Source organism: Mobula hypostoma, chromosome 9 (genome assembly GCF_963921235.1).
Source record: "Mobula hypostoma chromosome 9, sMobHyp1.1, whole genome shotgun sequence".
Lineage (NCBI taxonomy): Eukaryota > Metazoa > Chordata > Chondrichthyes > Myliobatiformes > Myliobatidae > Mobula > Mobula hypostoma.
Window position 1 is genome coordinate 77553407 of NC_086105.1, and position 25056 is coordinate 77578462.

The following is a 25056-nucleotide window of genomic DNA, read 5'->3' on the forward strand; positions in this document are numbered from 1 at the left end:
CCATGTCTGCAAGATGGTAGATCTGCTTGAACACCTACCTGAACATGATAAACACCAATCGCTGAAAACTCACCTCTTACAGACTTATGGACTATTGGAGTCTGAGCACACCAAATAGTTGCTCTCATTACCTGGTCTCAGTGATGCTAAGTTGTTGGAGCTAATGGACCACATGCTGTCTCTCCTGGGAAATCACCATCCTTGTTTTATTTTTAAAGTACTCTTCATGCAGCAAATGCCTGACCAGGTTCCCATAGCCTTCGCTAATGCACCCGTGATGGACTATAGGGAGCTTGATAAGATGGCTGATAGTCCACAATCAGCTACCAGAAGAGCAACATTCCTTCTCCTTCCTCTACCTCAATAAGCCTGGTCAACAAGGCCCCTAATATAAGGATGCCCACAGTTGTGAAACCGATGATGCCGGCCCTGCGTTTTTACCATGTTTGCTTTGGTATGAACCCAAGGAAGTTCTGACTGTTTTGTAGCAGCTTCAGCAGTGCCAGTGCATTGGGACATCAGAGGTCTGTGAACACCATAGGTTCCAGCTGCCAGGTTCATCGATTTTTCACTTAGGACATTCTTTCAGGGCAATATTGCCTGTGTGACCTGTGTGCTCAAGTGAGTGTGCTGCCAGCATCGCCTATTAATGAGAAGGCAAATAGTAATGAGGCCTCGCTGGAGATCACCAACAGCAGCAGGATCCTGACTTACGGGACACTGTTTCAGTGGGCGACATTACACATGGGACTTCGACCTGGCTAAAGAGGCTAGACCTCTGTTCAGTGTAGAATTCCTGTGTGCTCAAGGACTGTTAGTTGATCTTAAGAACTGCCGGATTGTGGACATCAAGGACTTTGGGTTGTTACCCTGCTCCCCCAGTAAGTTCCGCACAATGACTCTGTCAAATGCATACACTGCCCCATATGAGTTTACTCGAATGCTGGGTGAATTCCCAAACCTCATCAAGCCCACATTCTCACTACACTCACAAAACACGGGGTTGAGCACCGGATTTCAACAACTGGCCCACCAGTCCATGCCCCTGCGTGTAAACTAGACCCAGAAAGGCGGGCAATCATGAAGGCTGAGTTTGCCAACATGGAAAGACATGGAAATGTACACTGGTTGAAAAGCCCCTGGGCTTTGCCCACTCCATATGGTCCCCAAGTCCGATGGTGGTTGCAGTGTATGTGGAGATTACTGACAAGGCCTCTACCCCTAATCATTACCTGCTCCCACACTTTCGAGACTTCTTGGCACATTTAGCAAGAAAGTTAATTTTTTCCAAAGTCGATCTAGTTTGGGGCTACCATCAGGTGCCTGTGCGCTCGGAGGACATTCCAAAACAGCCATGATAACCCCATTTGCTTCTTTGAGTTTCTGAACATGCCATTTGGGCTGAGAAAAATAAAGCACAGACTTTCCAAAGGCTGATAGACTATGTATTAAAAGGCATCCATATTCATTTTTGTATGCCTGGATGACATACTTATCACCACTGCAACTAAATCGGAACACATATCTCAACTCCACACACTTTTCAAGTGCTTAAGCCAACAAAGGTTGATTATTAACTCTGCTAAGTGCCAGTTGGGGTTGTCAACCATTGGCTTTCTTGGCCATTGCATCTCTGCAGAAGGTGTGAAACCCCTGCCATCAATAGCAACCTCTATTATGGATTTCCAACTGCCCTGCACTACTAAAATACTACAGGAGTTTTTAGGCATGGTGAATTTCCAACATTGTCCCATTCCACAAGCTACTGAACTGATGCTTCTCCTTTATAGTGAGCTTAAAGGCAATACCCCTAACCAAGTGTTTGACTGGTCAGCAGATATGACCAAAGCATTTGATGACACCAAGTGAGTTCTTTCCAACGTGACCCCACAGGTGCCCCCGCTCCCAAATATATCCATACCCACTCCTACTGACACTTCACCCACTCCCCAACGTATCCATACCCACTCCTACTGACACTTCACCCACTCCCCAACGTATCCATACCCACTCCTACTGACACTTCACCCACTCCCCAACGTATCCATACCCACTCCAACTGACACTTCACCCACTCCCCAACGTATCCATACCCACTCCTACTGACACTTCACCCGATCCCCAATGTATCCATACCCACTCCTACTGACACTTCACCCACTCCCTAATGTATCCATACCCACTCCTACTGACACTTCACCCACTCCCCAATGTATCCATACCCACTCCTATTGACACTTCACCCACTCCCCAACGTATCCATACCCACTCCTACTGACACTTCACCCACTCCCCAATGTATCCATACCCACACCTACTGACACTTCACCCACTCCCCAATGTATCCATACCCACTCCTACTGACACTTCATCCACTCCCCAACGTATCCATACCCACTCCTACTGACACTTCACCCACTCCCCAACGTATCCATACCCACTCCTATTGACACTTCACCCACTCCCCAACGTATCCATACCCACTCCTACTGACACTTCACCCACTCCCCAATGTATCCATACCCACTCCTACTGACACTTCACCCGATCCCCAATGTATCCATACCCACTCCTACTGACACTTCATCCACTCCCAACGTATCTATACCCACTCCTACTGACACTTCACCCACTCCCCAACGTATCCATACCCACTCCTACTGACACTTCACCCACTCCCCAACGTATCCATACCCACTCCTACTGACACTTCACCCACTCCCCAACGTATCCATACCCACTCCTACTGACACTTCACCCACTCCCCAACATATCCATACCCACTCCTACTGACACTTCACCCACTCCCCAACATATCCATACCCACTCCTACTGACACTTCACCCACTCAATGTATCCATACCCACTCCTACTGACACTTCACCCACTCCCCGATGTATCCATACCCACACCTACTGACACTTCACCCACTCCCCAACGTATCCATACCCACTCCTACTGACACTTCACCCACTCCCCAACGTATCCATACCCACTCCTATTGACACTTCACCCACTCCCCAACGTATCCATACTCACTCCTACTGACACTTCACCCACTCCCCAATGTATCCATACCCACTCCTACTGACACTTCACCCGATCCCCAATGTATCCATACCCACTCCTACTGACACTTCACCCACTCCCCAATGTATCCATACCCACTCCTACTGACACTTCACCCACTCCCCAACGTATCTATACCCACTCCTACTGACACTTCACCCACTCCCCAACTTATCCATACCCACTCCTACTGACACTTCACCCACTCCCCAACGTATCCATACCCACTCCTACTGACACTTCACCCACTCCCCAACGTATCCATACCCACTCCTACTGACACTTCACCCACTCCCCAACATATCCATACCCACTCCTACTGACACTTCACCCACTCAACGTATCCATACCCACTCCTACTGACACTTCACCCACACCCCGATGTATCCATACCCACTCCTACTGACACTTCACCCACTCCCCAACGTATCCATACCCACTCCTACTGACACTTCACCCACTCCCCAACGTATCCATACCCACTCCTATTGACACTTCACCCACTCCCCAACGTATCCATACCCACTCCTACTGACACTTCACCCACTCCCCAATGTATCCATACCCACTCCTACTGACACTTCACCCAATCCCCAATGTATCCATACCCACTCCTACTGACACTTCATCCACTCCCCAATGTATCCATACCCACTCCTACTGACACTTCACCCACTCCCCAACGTATCTATACCCACTCCTACTGACACTTCACCCACTCCCCAACTTATCCATACCCACTCCTACTGACACTTCAGCCACTCCCCAACGTATCCATACCCACTCCTACTGACACTTCACCCACTCCCCAACGTATCCATACCCACTCCTACTGACACTTCACCCACTCCCCAACGTATCCATACCCACTCCTACTGACACTTCACCCGATCCCCAATGTATCCATACCCACTCCTACTGACACTTCACCCACTCCCCAATGTATCCATACCCACTCCTACTGACACTTCACCCGATCCCCAATGTATCCATACCCACTCCTACTGACACTTCACCCGATCCCCAACGTATCCATACCCACTCCTACTGACACTTCACCCACTCCCCAATGTATCCATAGCCACTCCTACTGACACTTCACCCACTCCCCAACGTATCCATACCCACTCCTACTGACACTTCACCCACTCCCCAATGTTTCCATACCCACTCCTACTGACACTTCACCCACTCCCCAACGTATCCATACCCACTCCTACTGACACTTCACCCACTCCCCAATGTATCCATACCCACTCCTACTGACACTTCACCCACTCCCCAACGTATCCATACCCACTCCTACTGACACTTCACCCACTCCCCAATGTATCCATACCCACTCCTACTGACACTTCACCCACTCCCCAATGTATCCATACCCACTCCTACTGACACTTCACCCACTCCCCAATGTATCCATACCCACTCCTACTGACACTTCACCCACTCCCCAACGTATCCATACCCACTCCTACTGACACTTCACCCGCTCCCCAATGTATCCATACCCACTCCTACTGACACTTCACCCACTCCTACTGACATTTCACCCACTCCCCAATGTATCCATACCCACTCCTACTGACACTTCACCCACTCCCCAATGTATCCATACCCACTCCTACTGACACTTCACCCACTCCCCAATTTATCCATACCCACTCCTACTGACACTTCACCCACTCCCCAACATATCCATACCCACTCCTACTGACACTTCACCCACTCCCCAATGTATCCATACCCACTCCTACTGACACTTCACCCACTCCCCAATGTATCCATACCCACTCCTACTGACACTTCACCCACTCCCCAACGTATCCATACCCACTCCTACTGACACTTCACCCACTCCCCAATGTATCCATACCCACTCCTACTGACACTTCACCCACTCCCCAACGTATCCATACCCACTCCTACTGACACTTCACCCACTCCCCAATGTATCCATACCCACTCCTACTGACACTTCACCCACTCCCCAACGTATCCATACCCACTCCTACTGACACTTCACCCGATCCCCAATGTATCCATACCCACTCCTACTGACACTTCACCCGATCCCCAATGTATCCATACCCACTCCTACTGACACTTCAGCCACTCCCCAACGTAGCCATACCCACTCCTACTGACACTTCACCCGATCCCCAATGTATCCATACCCACTCCTACTGACACTTCACCCACTCCCCAATGTATCCATACCCACTCCTACTGACACTTCACCCACTCCCCAACGTATCCATACCCACTCCTACTGACACTTCACCCGATCCCCAATGTATCCATAACCACTCCTACTGACACTTCACCCACTCCCCAATGTATCCATACCCACTCCTACTGACACTTCACCCGATCCCCAACGTATCCATACCCACTCCTACTGACACTTCACCCACTCCCCAATGTATCCATACCCACTCCTACTGACACTTCACCCACTCCCCAACGTATCCATACCCACTCCTACTGACACTTCACCCACTCCCCAATGTATCCATACCCACTCCTACTGACACTTCACCCACTCCCCAACGTATCCATACCCACTCCTACTGACACTTCACCCACTCCCCAACGTATCCATACCCACTCCTACTGACACTTCACCCACTCCCCAACGTATCCATACCCACTCCTACTGACACTTCACCCACTCCCCAATGTATCCATACCCACTCCTACTGACACTTCACCCACTCCCCAATGTATCCATACCCACTCCTACTGACACTTCACCCACTCCCCAATGTATCCATACCCACTCCTACTGACACTTCACCCACTCCCCAACGTATCCATACCCACTCCTACTGACACTTCACCCGATCCCCAATGTATCCATACCCACTCCTACTGACACTTCACCCACTCCTACTGACATTTCACCCACTCCCCAATGTATCCATACCCACTCCTACTGACACTTCACCCACTCCCCAATGTATCCATACCCACTCCTACTGACACTTCACCCACTCCCCAATGTATCCATACCCACTCCTACTGACACTTCACCCGATCCCCAACGTATCCATACCCACTCCTACTGACACTTCACCCACTCCCCAATGTATCCATACCCACTCCTACTGACACTTCACCCACTCCCCAATGTATCCATACCCACTCCTACTGACACTTCACCCGATCCCCAATGTATCCATACCCACTCCTACTGACACTTCCCCCACTCCTACTGACATTTCACCCACTCCCCAATGTATCCATACCCACTCCTACTGACACTTCACCCACTCCCCAATGTATCCATACCCACTCCTACTGACACTTCACCCACTCCCCAACGTATCCATACCCACTCCTACTGACACTTCACCCACTCCCCAATGTATCCATACCCACTCCTACTGACACTTCACCCACTCCCCAACGTATCCATACCCACTCCTACTGACACTTCACCCACTCCCCAACGTATCCATACCCACTCCTACTGACACTTCACCCACTCCCCAACGTATCCATACCCACTCCTACTGACACTTCACCCACACCCCAACGTATCCATACCCACTCCTACTGACACTTCACCCACTCCCCAATGTATCCATACCCACTCCTACTGACACTTCACCCACTCCCCAATGTATCCATACCCACTCCTACTGACACTTCACCCACTCCCCAACGTATCCATACCCACTCCTACTGACACTTCACCCGATCCCCAATGTATCCATACCCACTCCTACTGACACTTCACCCACTCCTACTGACATTTCACCCACTCCCCAATGTATCCATACCCACTCCTACTGACACTTCACCCACTCCCCAATGTATCCATACCCACTCCTACTGACACTTCACCCACTCCCCAATGTATCCATACCCACTCCTACTGACACTTCACCCGATCCCCAACGTATCCATACCCACTCCTACTGACACTTCACCCACTCCCCAATGTATCCATACCCACTCCTACTGACACTTCACCCACTCCCCAATGTATCCATACCCACTCCTACTGACACTTCACCCACTCCCCAACGTATCCATACCCACTCCTACTGACACTTCACCCGATCCCCAATGTATCCATACCCACTCCTACTGACACTTCACCCACTCCTACTGACATTTCACCCACTCCCCAATGTATCCATACCCACTCCTACTGACACTTCACCCACTCCCCAATGTATCCATACCCACTGCTACTGACACTTCACCCACTCCCCAATGTATCCATACCCACTCCTACTGACACTTCACCCGATCCCCAACGTATCCATACCCACTCCTACTGACACTTCACCCACTCCCCAATGTATCCATACCCACTCCTACTGACACTTCACCCGATCCCCAACGTATCCATACCCACTCCTACTGACACTTCACCCACTCCCCAACGTATCCATACCCACTCCTACTGACACTTCACCCGATCCCCAATGTATCCATACCCACTCCTACTGACACTTCACCCACTCCCCAATGTATCCATACCCACTCCTACTGACACTTCACCCGATCCCCAATGTATCCATACCCACTCCTACTGACACTTCACCCGATCCCCAACGTATCCATACCCACTCCTACTGACACTTCACCCACTCCCCAATGTATCCATAGCCACTCCTACTGACACTTCACCCACTCCCCAACGTATCCATACCCACTCCTACTGACACTTCACCCACTCCCCAATGTATCCATACCCACTCCTACTGACACTTCACCCACTCCCCAACGTATCCATACCCACTCCTACTGACACTTCACCCACTCCCCAATGTATCCATACCCACTCCTACTGACACTTCACCCACTCCCCAACGTATCCATACCCACTCCTACTGACACTTCACCCACTCCCCAATGTATCCATACCCACTCCTACTGACACTTCACCCACTCCCCAATGTATCCATACCCACTCCTACTGACACTTCACCCACTCCCCAATGTATCCATATCACTCCTACTGACACTTCACCCACTCCCCAACGTATCCATACCCACTCCTACTGACACTTCACCCGATCCCCAATGTATCCATACCCACTCCTACTGACACTTCACCCACTCCTACTGACATTTCACCCACTCCCCAATGTATCCATACCCACTCCTACTGACACTTCACCCACTCCCCAATGTATCCATACCCACTCCTACTGACACTTCACCCACTCCCCAATTTATCCATACCCACTCCTACTGACACTTCACCCACTCCCCAACATATCCATACCCACTCCTACTGACACTTCACCCACTCCCCAATGTATCCATACCCACTCCTACTGACACTTCACCCACTCCCCAATGTATCCATACCCACTCCTACTGACACTTCACCCACTCCCCAACGTATCCATACCCACTCCTACTGACACTTCACCCACTCCCCAATGTATCCATACCCACTCCTACTGACACTTCACCCACTCCCCAACGTATCCATACCCACTCCTACTGACACTTCACCCACTCCCCAATGTATCCATACCCACTCCTACTGACACTTCACCCACTCCCCAACGTATCCATACCCACTCCTACTGACACTTCACCCGATCCCCAATGTATCCATACCCACTCCTACTGACACTTCACCCGATCCCCAATGTATCCATACCCACTCCTACTGACACTTCAGCCACTCCCCAACGTAGCCATACCCACTCCTACTGACACTTCACCCACTCCCCAACGTATCCATACCCACTCCTACTGACACTTCACCCACTCCCCAACGTATCCATACCCACTCCTACTGACACTTCACCCACTCCCCAATGTATCCATACCCACTCCTACTGACACTTCACCCACTCCCCAATGTATCCATACCCACTCCTACTGACACTTCACCCACTCCCCAACGTATCCATACCCACTCCTACTGACACTTCACCCGATCCCCAATGTATCCATACCCACTCCTACTGACACTTCACCCACTCCTACTGACATTTCACCCACTCCCCAATGTATCCATACCCACTCCTACTGACACTTCACCCACTCCCCAATGTATCCATACCCACTCCTACTGACACTTCACCCACTCCCCAATGTATCCATACCCACTCCTACTGACACTTCACCCGATCCCCAACGTATCCATACCCACTCCTACTGACACTTCACCCACTCCCCAATGTATCCATACCCACTCCTACTGACACTTCACCCACTCCCCAATGTATCCATACCCACTCCTACTGACACTTCACCCACTCCCCAACGTATCCATACCCACTCCTACTGACACTTCACCCGATCCCCAATGTATCCATACCCACTCCTACTGACACTTCACCCACTCCTACTGACATTTCACCCACTCCCCAATGTATCCATACCCACTCCTACTGACACTTCACCCACTCCCCAATGTATCCATACCCACTCCTACTGACACTTCACCCACTCCCCAATGTATCCATACGCACTCCTACTGACACTTCACCCGATCCCCAACGTATCCATACCCACTCCTACTGACACTTCACCCACTCCCCAATGTATCCATACCCACTCCTACTGACACTTCACCCACTCCCCAATGTATCCATACCCACTCCTACTGACACTTCAGAGTATGTTGTGGGTGTATGTGCACAAACAATTGGTCAGAGGCAAGTGGCAGCTGCCCGTCTTCTTCAGCCAGCAGCTTCATCCTCCAGAAAGGAAGTACAGCAGGTTTGACCATGACCTTCTCGGTCTCAATCTGGTTGTCCACCATTTTAATTTCCTTTGAGAATGTCACCATTTCACAGTGTTAGTTGACCACAAACATCTTGTGCACGAAAGGCCAAAATATCAAACCCTTGGTCTGCATGGCAGTAATGCCTCCTGGGCTACATGTCCGAGTTCACAACCGATATGCAGCATGTCAAGGGGAAAAGTAATGTCGTGGCTAACCGCCTCTCATGACCAGCCATTGAAGCCATGCACATCAGCTTTGACTCTGCCAGCATGGCAGCCAACCAAGCTACTGGCCCATAGGTGCAGGCTTACTAAACAACAGTCAGGAGCCTGTGGTTGCCTGACATTAAGTTCGAGAAACCTGGAGTTTCTCTCCTGTGCGATGTCACAACAGGTCAGCCTCGTCCCACAGTGCCCACACACTGGAGGCAGACTGTTTCCAACTCCATATAAATCCTCTCGCAGTCAGGCCAGAAGGCCTCACAGAAGCTGGTTGCACTAGTTTGTGGGGTATGGCCTTAGAAAGGACGCGTGTGATTGGACTATAGTCTGTGTGGAGTGCCAGCGGGCAAAAATTAACCGTCATACTCAGGTGCCATCGGCTCCTTTTGAGGTCCCTGTGTGATGGTTTGACCGTGTCAATGTGGACCTTGTTGGTCCGCTTCCCCCTTCTCACAGTTTCACACACATCCTTACCATGGTGGACTATACTAGCATGTGGCCAGAGGTCATCCCTCTGGCACCGACACCGATGGCTTGACATCACACCACGTCGTATCTCCCGCAGCCCAATGTCGTATGTACAGATTCACTGCTCCTTAAAGGCTGCTCTGAGGGTTCTCTGACTGATGAGTGTTGGCATGGTCATCTTCCATGGGTCCTGCTGGGGCTCAGAACAGCTCCAAAAGAGGACCTGCAGTTGTCCACAGCTGAATTGAGGCTCGGGCAGGGGAGTTTCAGAGCCCGTACAACTGGCCTGGGTAAAGAGTTTGAGAGCGGATTTGGTCTGGGTGACAAAATCTGGGCCTAGAGCAAATCACTCACTGGATGGCATAGTCTAGGCCCGGAGCCCTTCGCAGTGGCTGATCCTAGTATGAGGTATGATGCACTGTTAGGCAATTTAAATGCAGGCCCAGATTGGAGGCGAGAGCCAATTTTGCTCACTCTCCAAAATCTTCATTCCTCTTTCCAGAGCATGGAGTATTTCGCTGTTCTATTGTTGGGTCAATTTAAATGCCAACCCAGATAAACTGAGCGGAGAGCCGATTTCACTCTTTCTCCATGATGGTCACTCCTCTCTCCGTGGCACTGAGGCTATGAAGACTGCCCCGTCTGCTGTGCTCCCTGCCATCCAGGGCTCACTTCAACTGTTCCATGACTTTTTTAAATTCTTTCTCTTGCGCATCAAGTGTTGGTCTTTTATTTATATTTTTATTCTTTTTTACTTCAATTGCATTCTTTCGGGTTTCATGCTTAGTGGTTACCCGTGAGCAAGCAAATATCAAGGTTGAATAATAAATATGTTTGAATCTTGAATCTTGATTTGGTAGATAGGAAGGCGTTACGAGCGCCAGGTGATTTTATTCCTGGTCGGCCTCTCAGCAGTGTTCCACAAGCCTCAGTAAACTCAATTCCTATAGCACTCAATTCATTTGATCCATAAATTTAATTCATAAGCTCTCTTGGGTCCCTGTTGAATTACATTCTACCACATTTGTTTTCATCCATAAGACCATAAGGTATAGGAGCTGAATTAGGCCATTTGGCCCATCGGGTCTGCACCGCCATTTCATCATGGCTGATCCATTTTGCCTCTCAGCCCCAGTCTCCTGCCTTCTCCCCATTTCCCTTCATGCCCTGATCGACCAAGAATCTATCAAACTCTCCCTTAAAAAGACACACAGATTTGGCTTCCAAAGCCACTTGTGGCAAAGAATTCCACCAATTCATCACTCCCTGGAAAAAGAAATTCCTCCTCATCTTCATTCTAAAAGGATGCCCCTCTATTCTGAAGATTTGTCCTCAGTTCTTAGACTCCCCCACCATAGGAAACATGCACTCTGTCAGGACCTTTCACCATTTGATAGGTTTCTATTAGGTCACCCCTCATTCGTCTGAATTCTGGTGTATGTAGGATCAGAGCCATCAAACGCTCTTCATATGACAAGCTGCTCAATCCTGGAATCGTTTTCGTGAACTTCCTTTGAACCCTCTCCAGTGTCAGCATATCCTTTCTAAGATAAGGGGCCGAAAATTGCTCACAATACTCCAATGAGGCCTCACCAGTACTTTACAAAGTCTCAACATTACATCCTTGCTTTTATATTCTACTCCTCTTGAAATGAATGCAAACATTGTATTTGCCTTCTTCACCACAGATTCAATCTACAAATTAACTTTTAAGACATCCAGAACAAGGACTCCCAAGTCCCTTTGCACCTCAGATTTTTGAATTTTCTCCCTATTTAGAAAATAGTCAACATCTTAATTTTTTTCTACCAAAGTGCATGACCATGCACTTCCTGACACTGTATTCCATCTGCCACTTCTTTGCCCATTCTGCTAATCTGTCTGGGTCCTTCATGGCCACAAAGCTATCAATGCCATCATCCAAGTTATTTACATATAACATAAAAAGAATTGATCTCAACGCTGACCACAATGGAACACCACTAGTCACTGGCAGCCGACCAGAAAAGGCTCTCTTTATTCCCACTCTTTGCCCCCTGCCAATCAGCCACTGCTTTATCCATGCTAGAATCTTTCCTGTAATACCATGGGCTCATAGCTTATTAAGCAGCCTAATGTATGATACCTTGTCAAAGGCATTCTGAAAATCAGAGTGCACAACATTAACCGATCCTTCTTTGTCTATCCCGCTTGTTACTTCTTCAAAGAATTCCAACAGATTTGTCAGGAAAGATTTCGCCTTGAGGAAACCATGCTAACTACGACCTATTTTATCATGTGCTTCCGACTACCCTGAAACCACATCCTTAACAATCAATTCCAACATCTTCCCAACCACTGAGGTCGGACTATGCAAACCAATGTCCCCTTAGGCCACCTTACGATGTCCCATTCCACGTTTTCGAACAGATGGAAAAGACTTGATCATAGATAAGGGGTGTAAACCTGAATGTATTTCAGTAGATCACTTTAAACCAGCCCAGCAAGATTGCACTACCGTGACCCTGCCATCACAACATGACCATGAGTGTGTCAGCACCCCTCTGGATGAGCCAGGTGGTTCATCTGAGCTCCAGACATGATCACAATGCCCGTTTCAGTGAAATCTAGTGGGGGGGGGGCGATGCCTGTGTAGGGCAATGTAATTGGTGAAAACATACAATGTTCACAACCACTGACATTGAGTTGGGATTTATTTTCGGAGGCTGGTCGGTGTGATGATGTAATTACTTTTACCACGTCTTGTGTTCAGTTTTTGGAGTACAATAAATGAATTGTTACAGTTTACCTTAAACATAAACCGCCTCCACTGTTTTTATTTGCGAAAACTTACAGTTATCCCGTTTGTTTCAAGAGCCTGGTGGTTGAAGGATAATAACCTTCCTGAACCTGGTGGTGTGAGTCCTGAGGTTCCTAACGGCAGCAGCGAGAAGAGAGCATGATTTGGGGGTGGGGTCCTTGATGATGAATGCTGCTTTCTTACAACAATGTTTCATGTAGTTGTGTTCAATGGTCGGGAGGGCTTTACCCATGATGGATTGGGCCAAATCCATTACCTTTTGTAGCATTTTTCATTCAAAGGCATTGGTGTTCCCATACCAGGCCATAAGGCAGCCAGTCAGCACACTTTCCACCACACATCTATAGAGGTTGCTGGTGAACGCAGCAGGCCAGGCAGCATCTCTAGGAAGAGGTACATTCAATGTTTCGGGCCGAGACCCTTCGAGACCAACAACTTTTATGTGTGTTTCTTGAAATTCCAGCATCTGCAGATTTCCTCATGTACACATCTATAGAAGTTTTCCAAGGTGTTCAATGACATGCCAAACTTCCACAGACTCTTGAGGGAGTAGAGGCACTGCCTTACTTTCTTCACAATAATATTTATATGATGGGTCCAGGACAGATCCTCTGAAACAGTGACACCCAGGAATTTAAAGTTACTGAACCTCTGCATCTCTGATCCTCTGATGAGTCCTGGTTCATGGACCTCTAGTTTCCCTCTCCTGAAGTCAATAGCTCCTTGGTCTTGCTGACATTGAGTAAGAGGTTGTTGTTATGATACTCATAAGGGACACTGAGGCAGTCATAGATGAGAGCTACAGGGAGGTAGTCACACCTAGGCTGTCGGAAGCAGGTTGTTGGGCGACAGTCCGGGGGGAAAGCGAAGGTGAGCAGACAGGTAGTGCCGAGCACCCCTGTAGCCATTCCCCTGAATAATAAGTTTACCGTCCTGGATACTGTTGGCGGGGACGACCGACCAGGTGTGAGCCACGGTGGCAGGGCCTCCGGCACTGAGTCTGACCTGGTGGTGCAGAAGGGTGGGACGGAGAAGAGGAGAGCTGTCGTCATTGGAGACTCTATAGTCGGGGAGCAGACAGGAGATTTTGTGGACGTGAGAAGGATACCCGCATGGCTTGTTGCCTCCTGGGTGCCAGGGTCCGGGATGTCTCTGACCGGGTGCACAACCTCCTGGTACAAGAGGGAAAGCAACCAGAAGTCGTGATATATGTTGGTACCAACAACATAGGCAAGAAGAGGGTTGAGGTCCTGAAGTGTGAGTTTTGGGAACTAGGCAGAAGGCTGAAGAACAGGACCTCAAGGGTGGCGTTCTCAGGATTGCTGCCAGTGCTATGTGATAGTGACGGTGAGAATTGGAGGAGATGGCAGTTGAATGCGTGGCTGAGGAGTTGGTGTAGGGGGCAGGGTTTTAGGTTTTTGGATCATTGGGATCTCTTCTGGGGAAGGTGGGACCTGTACCGATTGGATGGGTTGCACCTGAACTCGAGGGGGAGCAATAACTTTGCAGGTAGGTTTGCTAGCATGGTTCGGGAGGGTTTAAACTAATTTGCAAGGGGGATGGGATCTGGAGCAATAGAGCAGTGAAAGAAGTGCATGGAGTAAAGCCAGATCTAACATATAGAGAGGCTTTGATGAAAGAGAAGCAGAATAAATGGTGTAAAGGCAGTAAGGTAGAAGGGCTGAAGTGTGTGTACCTCAATGCAAGAAGCATCAGGAACAAAGGTGATGAACTGAGAGCTTGGATACATACATGGAATTATGATGTACTGGCCATTACAGAGACTTGGCTGGCACCAGGGCAGGAATGGATTCTCAATATTCCTGGATTTCAGTGCTTTAAAAGGGATAGAGAGGGGGGAAAAGGGGAGGAGGGTGGCGTTACTGGTCAGGGATACTATTACAGCTACAGAAAGGGTGGGTAATGTGGCAGGATCCTCTTTTGAGTCAGTATGGGTGGAAGTCAGGACCAGGAAGGGAGCAGTTACTCTACTAGGGGTATTCTATAGGCCCCCTGGTAGCAGCAGAGATACAGAGGAGCAGATTGAGAGGCAGATTTTGGAAAGGTGCAAAAATAACAGGGTTGTTATCATGGGTGACTTTAACTTCCCTAATACTGATTGGCACCTGATTAGTTCCAAGGGTTTAGATGGGGCAGAGTTTGTTAAGTGTGTCCAGGACGGATTCCTGTCAGAGTATGTGGACAGGCCGACTCGGGGAAATGCCATACCAGATCTAGTATTAGGTAATGAACCGGGTCAGGTCACAGATCTCTTAGTGGGTGAGCATCTGGGGGACAGTGACCACCACCCCTTAGCCTTTAGCATTATAATGGAAAAGGATAGAATCAGAGAGGACAAGAACATTTTTAATTGGGGTGGGCAAATTATGAGGCTATAAGGCTAGAACTTGCGTGTGTGAACTGGGATGATGTTTTTGCAGGGAAATGTACTATGGACATGTGGTCGATGTTTAGAGATCTCTTGCAGGATGTCAGGGATAAATTTGTCCCAGTGAGGAAGATAAAGAATGGTAGGGTGAAGGACCCATGGGTGACAAGTGAGGTGGAAAATCGAGTCAGGTGGAAGAAGGCAGCATACATGAGGTTTAGGAAGCAAGGATCAGATGGGTCTATTGAGGAATATAGGGAAGCAAGAAAGGAACTTAAGAAGGGGCTGAGAAGAGCAAGAAGGGGGCATGAGAAGGTCTTGCCGAGTAGGGTAAAGGAAAACCCCAGGCATTCTTCAATTATGTGAAGAACAAAAGAATGACAGGAGTGAAGGTAGGACCGATTAGAGATAAAGGTGGGAAGATGTGCCTGGAGGCTGTGGAACTGAGCAAGGTCCTCAATGAATACTTCTCTTTGGTATTCATCAATGAGAGGGAACTTGATCATGGTGAGGACAATATGAGTGAGGTTGATGTTCTGGAGCATGTTGATATTAAGGCAGAGGAGGTGTTGGAGCTGTTAAAATACATTAGGACGGATAAGTCCCTGGGGCCTGACGGAATATTCCCCAGACTGCTCCACGAGGCGAGAGAAGAGATTGCTGAGCCTCTGGCTAGGATCTTTATGTTCTCGTGGTCCACGGGAGTGGTACCGGAGGATTGGAGGGAGGCAAATGTTGTCCCCTTGTTCAAAAAAGGTAGTGGGGATAGTCCGGGTAATTATAGACCAGTGAGCCTTACGTCTGTGGTGGGAAAGCTGTTGGAAAAGATTCTTAGAGATAGGATCTATGGGCATTTAGAGAATCATGGTCTGATCAGGGACAGTCAGCATGGCTTTGTGAAGGGCAGATTGTGTCTAACAAGCCTGATAGAGTTCTTTGAGGAGGTGACCAGGCATATAGATGAGGGTAGTGCAGTGGATGTGATCTATATAGATTTTAGTAAGGCATTTGACAAGGTTCCACACAGTAGGCTCATTCAGAAAGTCAGAAGGCATGGGATTCAGGGAAGTTTGGCCAGGTGGATTCAGAATTGGCTTGCCTGCAGAAGGCAGAGGGCCGTGGTGGAGGGAGTACATTCAGATTGAAGGGTTGTGACTAGTGGTGTCCCACAAGGATCTGTTCTGGGACCTCTACTTTTTGTGATTTTTATTAATGACCTGGATGTGGGGGTAGAAGGGTGAGTTGGCAAGTTTGCAGATGACACAAAGGTTGGTGGTATTGTGGATAGTGTAGAGGATTGTCAAAGATTGCAGAGAGGAATTGATAGGATGCAGAAGTGGGCTGAGAAGTGGCAGATGGAGTTCAACCCGGAGAAGTGTGAGGTGATACACTTTGGAGGGAGAAACTCCAAGGCAGAGTACAAAGTAAATGGCAGGACACTTGGTAGTGTGTAGGAGCAGAGGGATCTCGGGGTACATGTCCACAGATCCCTGAAAGTTGCCTCACAGGTAGATAGGGTAGCTAAGAAAGCTTATGGGGTGTTAGCTTTCATAAGTCGAGGGATAGAATTTAAGAATCACCATGTAATGATGCAGCTCTATAAAACTCTGGTTAGGCCACACTTGGAGGTACTGTGTCCAGTTCTGGTCACCTCACTATAGGAAGGATGTGGAAGCATTGGAAAGGGTACAGAGGAGATTTACCAGGATGCTGCCTGGTTTAGAGAGTATGCATTATGATCAGAGATTAAGGGAGATAGGGCTTTACTCTTTGGAGAGAAGGATGGTGAGAGGAGTCATGATAGAGGCGTACAAGATAGTAAGAGGAATAGATAGAGTGGATAGCCAGCGCCTCTTCCCCAGGGCACCAGTGCTCAATACAAGAGGACATGGCTTTAAGGTAAGGGGTGGGAAGTTCAAGAGGGATATTAGAGGAAGGTTTTTTACTCAGAGAGTGGTTGGTGCATGGAATGCACTGCCTGAGTCAGTGGTGGAGGCAGATACACTAGTGAAGTTTAAGAGACTACTAGACAGGTATATGGAGGAATTTAAGGTGGTGGGTTATATGGGAGGCAGGGTTTGAGGGTCAGCACAACATGTGGGTCGAAGGTCCTGTAATGTGCTGTACTATTCTATAATTCTATATACCACTCAGTCAGATTTTCAATCTCCCTCCTAAATGCTGATTCATCACCACCTTTCATTCAGCCTGCGACAGTGGTGTCATCAGCAAACTTGAATATGGCTTGGAGCTGTACTTAGCCTCATAGTCATAGCTGTCTAGCAAGTAGAGCAGGGTGCTAGGTACACAGTCTTGTGTGTCTGTGCAGATGGCAATTGTGGAGGAAATGTTGTTGCTAATCTGAACTGACTGGGGTCAGCAAGTGAGGAAATCCAATTGCACTAGGAGGTATTGAGGCCACGGTCTTGAAGCTTATTGATTAGTTTTGAGGGGATGATGGGTCTGAATACTGAGCTGTAGTCAATAAAAAGCATCTTGATGTATGCATCTTAGACATCCAGTCGTTCCTGAGTTGAATAAAGAGCCAATGAAATGCATCTGCTGTGGACCGGTTGCACTGGTAGGAAAATTGGAGCAGATCCAAGTCTGTCCTCAGGCAGGAGTTGATATGTTTCATCACCAACTTCTCAAAGTACTTCATTACTGTGGATGTAAGTGCTACTAGACGATATTCGTTGAGGCAGGTTACGATGTTCTTCTTTGGCACCGGTATAATTGAAGCCTGCTTGAAGCAGGTGGGTAACTCAGAAGGCCAAAGTGAGAGGTTGAAGAACTCAGTGAATACTCCGGCCAGTTGATCAGCACAGATCTTCACCCTCCTGAAGGTTGCTCGCATGTCAGCATCAGAGACTGACATCACAGGATCATCAGGGCTGTGGGAGTTTGCAGTGGCTCCTCCATATTTTGACAGTCAAAGCGCGCATAGAGGCATTGAGTTCATCTGAAAGTGAAGCCTTATTGTTGCCTATGTCACTTGATTTAACTTTATAAGAGATGACAGCATTCCAGACCTTCTTGGTCACCAGACTTGAATGCCTTTGATCTGGCTCTCAGCAGTTTGTAGGTCTCATGGTTTATCCAGAGCTTCTGGTTGGGGAAAACTCTGAATGATCTTGTGGGGACACTCTTCTATAACTGCTTATGCTAAGATTATACAGCATCGTTTTTTTGACACACCTTTAAAAAGCTATAACTTACTCAGCCAAATGAGAAATGCTCTGCTGGGAAGATGCTTTCATGATCACTGGAGAAACGTTATTGGTTAGTTCTTTACATATGGCAACAGTGAAGAAATTTCAGTGTCAATATATAGAATGGATCTATATATACATAAACACAAGAGTTTCTGCAGATGTTGGTAATCCAGGGTATGCACGCTAAACATTGGAGGAACTCAGCAGGTCAAGCAGCATCTATGGAGAGGAAAAAACAGTTGACATTTCAGGTTGAGACCCATCATCAGTTCCTCCAGTATTTTATGTGAGTGTAACTACACATACATATTTTTTGAAAATAGATCAATTAGAATATGAGTTTAAGATAAGTAATTTTATTTATAATGATAGCAAGTGCCTGCAACAAAATGAATCTTAAAGTAGTATATGTACTTACAATAAATTTAATTAGACTTTGACATTTTAGAGTCTGAGCAAGGCCAGCACTTGTTAACCTTTGGAAATGTGCTGAAGAGGGTGGCGGAGAGCTGCTGTCTTGAACTGCTGCAGTACTTCAAGGGAAGGTGCTCCCACAGTTCTGCAAGACAGGAAGTTCTGGGATTTAACCCTAGCAACACTGAAGGACCAGTGATATATTTCCAAATCAGGATGGCGTGCGACACGGAGGGGAAACTGTGGATAGTAAACTTCCCATGCACATGCTTCCTATGACCCTCTTAGTAAAGATGGTCTGAACGTATTTCTTGCAGCAGTTGGTAAAATTCCATCTTCCCCAGAACATCCTGGTGCAATTCTACACTGCCATCATAAAGAACATCCTCATACAGCCATTACTGTCTGGTTTTGTACAACATCCTCTCACAATATACAAAAACTGTAGTGAACTGTCAGGTCAGCAGGGAAGGTCAATGGCTGCAGCTTACCATACAAAAGCTCCCTTCTGGAAAGTGCTATAGGGCTATTAAAACAAAAACTTCACACCAACCTAAAAGTTTCTTCCCCCGGCAGTTAATCTGATCGACCACTCCAGTTAGACCCCACACTCCTCAACCTACTTCCTTAGTCACTATACTGCACAGTAAGTACTTTAAACAGTTTTTTATAATGCTGTTTATATTGTATATTTATTACCTATCTGTACTTTAACCTCTAACTTTATTTTTATATAATTTTTTATTCTTTTTGTTTTATTGTTGCATGTCAAGCCAACACACCACGGCAAATTGCTAATATATATAAATATGTTGGTCCCGGGTATGACTCTAAACTGCAACCGGTGATGAGCCTCTGATTGGGGACTTTCAGAGCTTTGGGGAGCTTAGTCATTTATTGCTCCCAGGGCCGTTCTGATCTGGAACAGTAGCACCTGGAAGAGTTCCTGCTCAGGATACGAGCGAAGACCAACGGCAGATCCGGCAGGTTCAGTAACTGAAATTACGACGGAGCAGGCAGATGAGCTACGACCTCAAATGACAATGGCTATAGTATAGGTGGATGAACATTTCGGAAGAGAAATGGCGATTTCTTCAGTTCACCCAACGGAAGGCAATTGCTAGATACTAGGTTTCTAGAATCTATTTGCTAAGAAAACCATGGTCAAACTGACAAAAATTATTGCACAACAACAGCATCAAGAGGATCTTCAAGACAATTCTGAAGATGCTTCGCTCGGTAGGGTTGATTCTGGGCAGCGGGGGATCCCCGACTGTCATCAAGCTACTGCTCATAAAATTCATGTAACACAAAAGAAAATTATTGCCACTTGGAATGTAAGAACCCTATACCAAGCAAGAAGATTGGACAATGTGATAAATGAAATGCAAAGACAAAAGATTAACATCATGAGAATTAGTGAAATTCGTTGGATAGGTGCTGGAACATGTCAGAATAGAAATAAAACACTAATTTATTCTTGTGGAACATCCCATACTAATGGAGTAGGAATTCTTATGGATGAAAACATGGCAAAAAGTGTTTTAGGACATTGGGCAATATCAGAACGAGTGTTCCTTGTTAGATTTAGAGGACAACCGTTTGATTCAGCAATTATACAGGTATATGTACCAACAACAGATGGAACAAATGAGGGAACAGATAAATTCTATGAAGAGCTTGAACAAGCAAAGAATAGATGCAACTCTCAAGATATTTTTATTGTCATGGGAGATCTAAATGCTAAAGTAGGACAAGGTGCTGATGGAAATACCATAGGAAAATTCGGACTGGGGAAAGAAATGAAAGAGGCGAGAAATGGGTAGAATGGTGCAAGATGAATAATTAGGTCATTATGAATACCTACTTTAAAGACCATCCAAGACACTTGTGGACCTGGAAAAGCCCAGGTGATAGCACCAGAAATCAAATTGACTTTACTACTATAAACTAAAGATTTAGAAACTCAGTGACTCAATGCAAAACATATCCAGGTGCAGACTATAATAGTGACCGTAACCCAGTAACATGTCACGTAAAAGTAAAACTTAAAAAACTAAAGAAGCAAAAACCTGAACAATCCCTTGACTACTTGCAATTAATTAAAGAAGAAAACTTAAGACAAAAATTTACAATTGAAGTAAGAAATAGATTTCAAAGTCTAGACATAGAATCTGTTGAAGATGATAGCAATCATGTAGAAATGAAGTTTAACTCTCTGAAGGATGTCTTGGAGAATCAGCAAAGTTAATGATTCCTAAAAAAGAAAAAAGCACAAAGAAAAAATGGATGACAGATGAAATCAAAAATCTAATGGCAGAAAGGAGACTGAAGAAAGCAAATCCTATGGAATATAAATCCTTAGATAAAAAAGTTAAAAGTTTATGTCAAAAAGCCAAAGAAGAATGGTTAAACCAGGAATGTGAGCAAATAGAAAGAATCCCTATTACTGACCCAAAAAGGTTACATCGACAAATCAAGAATATCACTGGTAAAAAGCTCCTCTGTTCTTTAGGTGGATGTTTGAAAGCAAAGAATGGTACCATTATCATGGAAAAAGATGAGATTATGAACATACTGAGTATATTCAGGAATTGTTAAAGACAGTCAAGGTGAAAAACCAGAAATTAAAAAGAACATTGAAGGTCCAAGTATTTTAAAATCTGAAGTTCGTAATGCAATAAGTAAGATGAAGAAAGGAAAGGCAGCAGGTCCTGATGAATTAGTAATAGAACAAATTATCACCCTTGAAGATTATGGAATTGAAAAACTTACTGGTTTAATCAATGACATTTATGAGACTGGAATAATACCAGAAGAGATGAAAAAATCAGTATTTATCACTCTTCCTAAGAAACCTGGAGCAATAGAATGTGAATTATATAGAACCAGGAGTTTAGTGAGTGATATCACTAAGCTATTTCTAAGAATTTTGATGACAAGAGCTAAAAGTAAGATACAAGTTGAAATAGGTAAAGAACAATGTGGTTTTGTGAAAGACAAAGGTACAAGAAACACGATATTGATGTTAAGGATACTATCAGAATGAGCTATTCAAGTGCAAAAAGGTTTGTTTGTTTTATCGACTACACAAAAGCATTTGATAAAGTGAAGCACAACAAGTTCTTTGAAATATTACAGGAAACTCTGGATCTAGATTCGAAAGACCTCCGCCTAATCAGAAATCTGTACTGGGAACAAACTGACGCTATAAGAATAGATGGAGAAGTGAGTCAGTTTACGAAAATCAAGAGAGGCATAGACAAGGGTGTGTTTTCTCCCCAGATTTGTTTAATGTGTACAGTGAAACGATATTACAAAAAAATAAGAGACATCTTGGGAATCAAAGTTGGCAGTGAAAGCATCAATAATTTCAGATATGCAGATGACACTGGGTTAATTGCAAATACGGAGGAAGAACTACAAAACTTAAATTGATATAGTTGTTGAAGAAATGAGTCTACCTATCAATTGTAAAAAGACAGGATGTATAGTGATATCCAAAAAGAAGGAGAATCCTATCTGCAGGCTGAAAATAACAGTGAAGACATAAAACAAGTACAGAACTTTTGCTACTTGGGAAGCTGGGTGACAACAGATGGCAGGTGCGACATGGACATCAAAAGAAGAATAAGGATGGCAAAAGACACCTTTACGAGAATGACAAGTATACTGACCAACACTACACTAGGCATGACAACCCGCCTCAGAGCACTGAAATGTTACGTTTATTCAGTTATGTTATATGGATCAGAATGTTGGACAAAATCTAGTAACATGAGGAAACGAATTGAAGCAGCAGAGATGTGGTTTTTGAGGAGGATGCAAAGAATATCATGGATGAAATGAGTATCTAACGAGGATATCATGAACAGAGCCAGCACAAAAAGAGGAATAATGTGTGAGATCATGAAAAGGCAACGTAACTTCATTGGACATGTGATTAGGAAAGAGCAGTTAGAATGCACGGTAATTTTGGGAAAGACTGAAGGGAAGAAAGCAAGAGGAAGGCAAAGACAAATGATGATGGAGACACCAGCCAGAGAACTGGAAATGAATACCAATGAATTGATCCACTTGACCCAAAACAGGATTGTGTGGGCCATGGCAGTCAAAGCTCAAACTGGGCATGGCACCTGATTATGATGATGACATGGTGAAAAAGTTGATCCTGAATCCTCAGTCAGTGTCAGGGTTTGCTGAACTTTGTGTAGCCTAGTTGAGTAATTGCAGTATAAGTTGTAAATATGCAGATAATGACTATTACCCAGTAGCACTCACATCTACAGTGATGAAATGCTTTGAGAGGTTGGTCATGACTAGACTGAACTCCTGCCTCAGCAAGGATCTGGACCCATTGCAATTTGCCTATCACCACAATAGGTCAACGGCAGATGCAATCTCAATGGCTCTTCACATGGCCTTAGACCACCTGGACAATACAAACACCTCGTCAGGATGCTAACTCAGCATTTAATACCATCATTCCCACAACCCTGATTGAGAACTTACAGAACCTGGGCCTCTGTACCTCCCTCTGTAATTGGATCCTTGACTTCCTAACCAGAAGACCACAATCTGTGTGGATTGGTGATAAAATCTCCTCCTCACTGACAATCAACATTGCACCTCATGAGTGTGTGCTTAGCCCACTGCTCTACTCTCTCTATACCCATGACTGTGTGGCTAGGCATAGCTCAAATGCCATCTATAAATTTGCTGATGATACAACCATTGCCAACTAGTGGAATAGTGCCACAGAAAAGCCTTGCACTCAGCGTCAATAAGACGAAAGAGCTGATTGTGGACTTCAGGAAGGGTAAGACGAAGGAACACACACCAATCCTCATAGAGGAATCAGAAGTGGAGAGGGTGAGCAGTTTCAAGTCCCTGAGTGTCAAGATTTCTAAGGACCTAACCTGGCCCCAACATATAAAAAAGGCAAGATAACGACTTTGCTTCATTAGGAGTTTGAAGAGAGTTGATATGTCAACAAACACACTCAAAAACTTCTATAGATGTACTATGAAGAGTATTCTGACAGGCTGCATCACCGTCTGGTATGGGGAGGGAGGGGCTACTGCACAGGATGGAAAGAAGCTGCAGAAGGTTGTAAATTTAGTCGGTTCCATCTTGGACACTAGCCTACAAAGTACCCAGGACATCTTCAAGGAGCGGTGTCTCAGAAAGGCAGCGTCCATTATTAAGGACCTCCAGCACCCAGGGCATGCCCTTTTCTCACTGTTACCATCAGGTAGGAGGTACAGAAGCCTGAAGGCACACACTTAGTGATTCAGGAACAGCTTCTTCCCCTCTGCCATCTGATTCCTAAATGGACATTGAACCCATGAACACTACCTCACTTTTTTAATCTATATTATTTCTGTCTTTTTGCACAATTTTTAATCTATTCAATATATGTATATTGTAATTTATTTATTATTACAAACATTGTATTATTTTTCTCTCTCTGTTAGATTATGTATTGCATTGAGCAGCTGCTGCTAAGTTAACAAATTTCACAACACATGCTGGTGATGATGGGAGGGGGCATCCCTTTTAACTTTTAACTTTTGAAATTGAACAAAGTTAACTGCGCGTCGTGTTTACCGATCAATATGGTAAACTTTCACTGTCTTTGTCCTGTATTAGTATACAGTATTCCAAAATTTATAATTAGGCTAAATATAATTACCAAAGTATTCCTGTTATTTGAAGTGCGGTTTCATTGCAGATGAAAAACAACGGGCAGATTAGTGATCAAATCT

The 25056-nt window shown here is 46.1% G+C and overlaps 1 protein-coding gene across 2 annotated transcripts in view; it reads left to right on the forward strand.

Moving 5' to 3' along the window:
• The window catches only part of LOC134351808 (arf-GAP with SH3 domain, ANK repeat and PH domain-containing protein 1-like), a 729826-nt gene that overhangs the window by 153545 nt on the left and 551225 nt on the right, over nucleotides 1-25056 (forward strand). The window contains exon 1 of one of the 2 annotated variants that reach the window (XM_063058513.1): nucleotides 24525-24542. The exons of the other annotated variant lie outside the window; for it this stretch is intronic. The gene's annotated coding sequence lies outside the window, so the exon portion shown is untranslated. Of the gene's footprint in view, nucleotides 1-24524; nucleotides 24543-25056 lie in introns of those variants that run through there. 2 annotated transcript variants of the gene reach the window in all.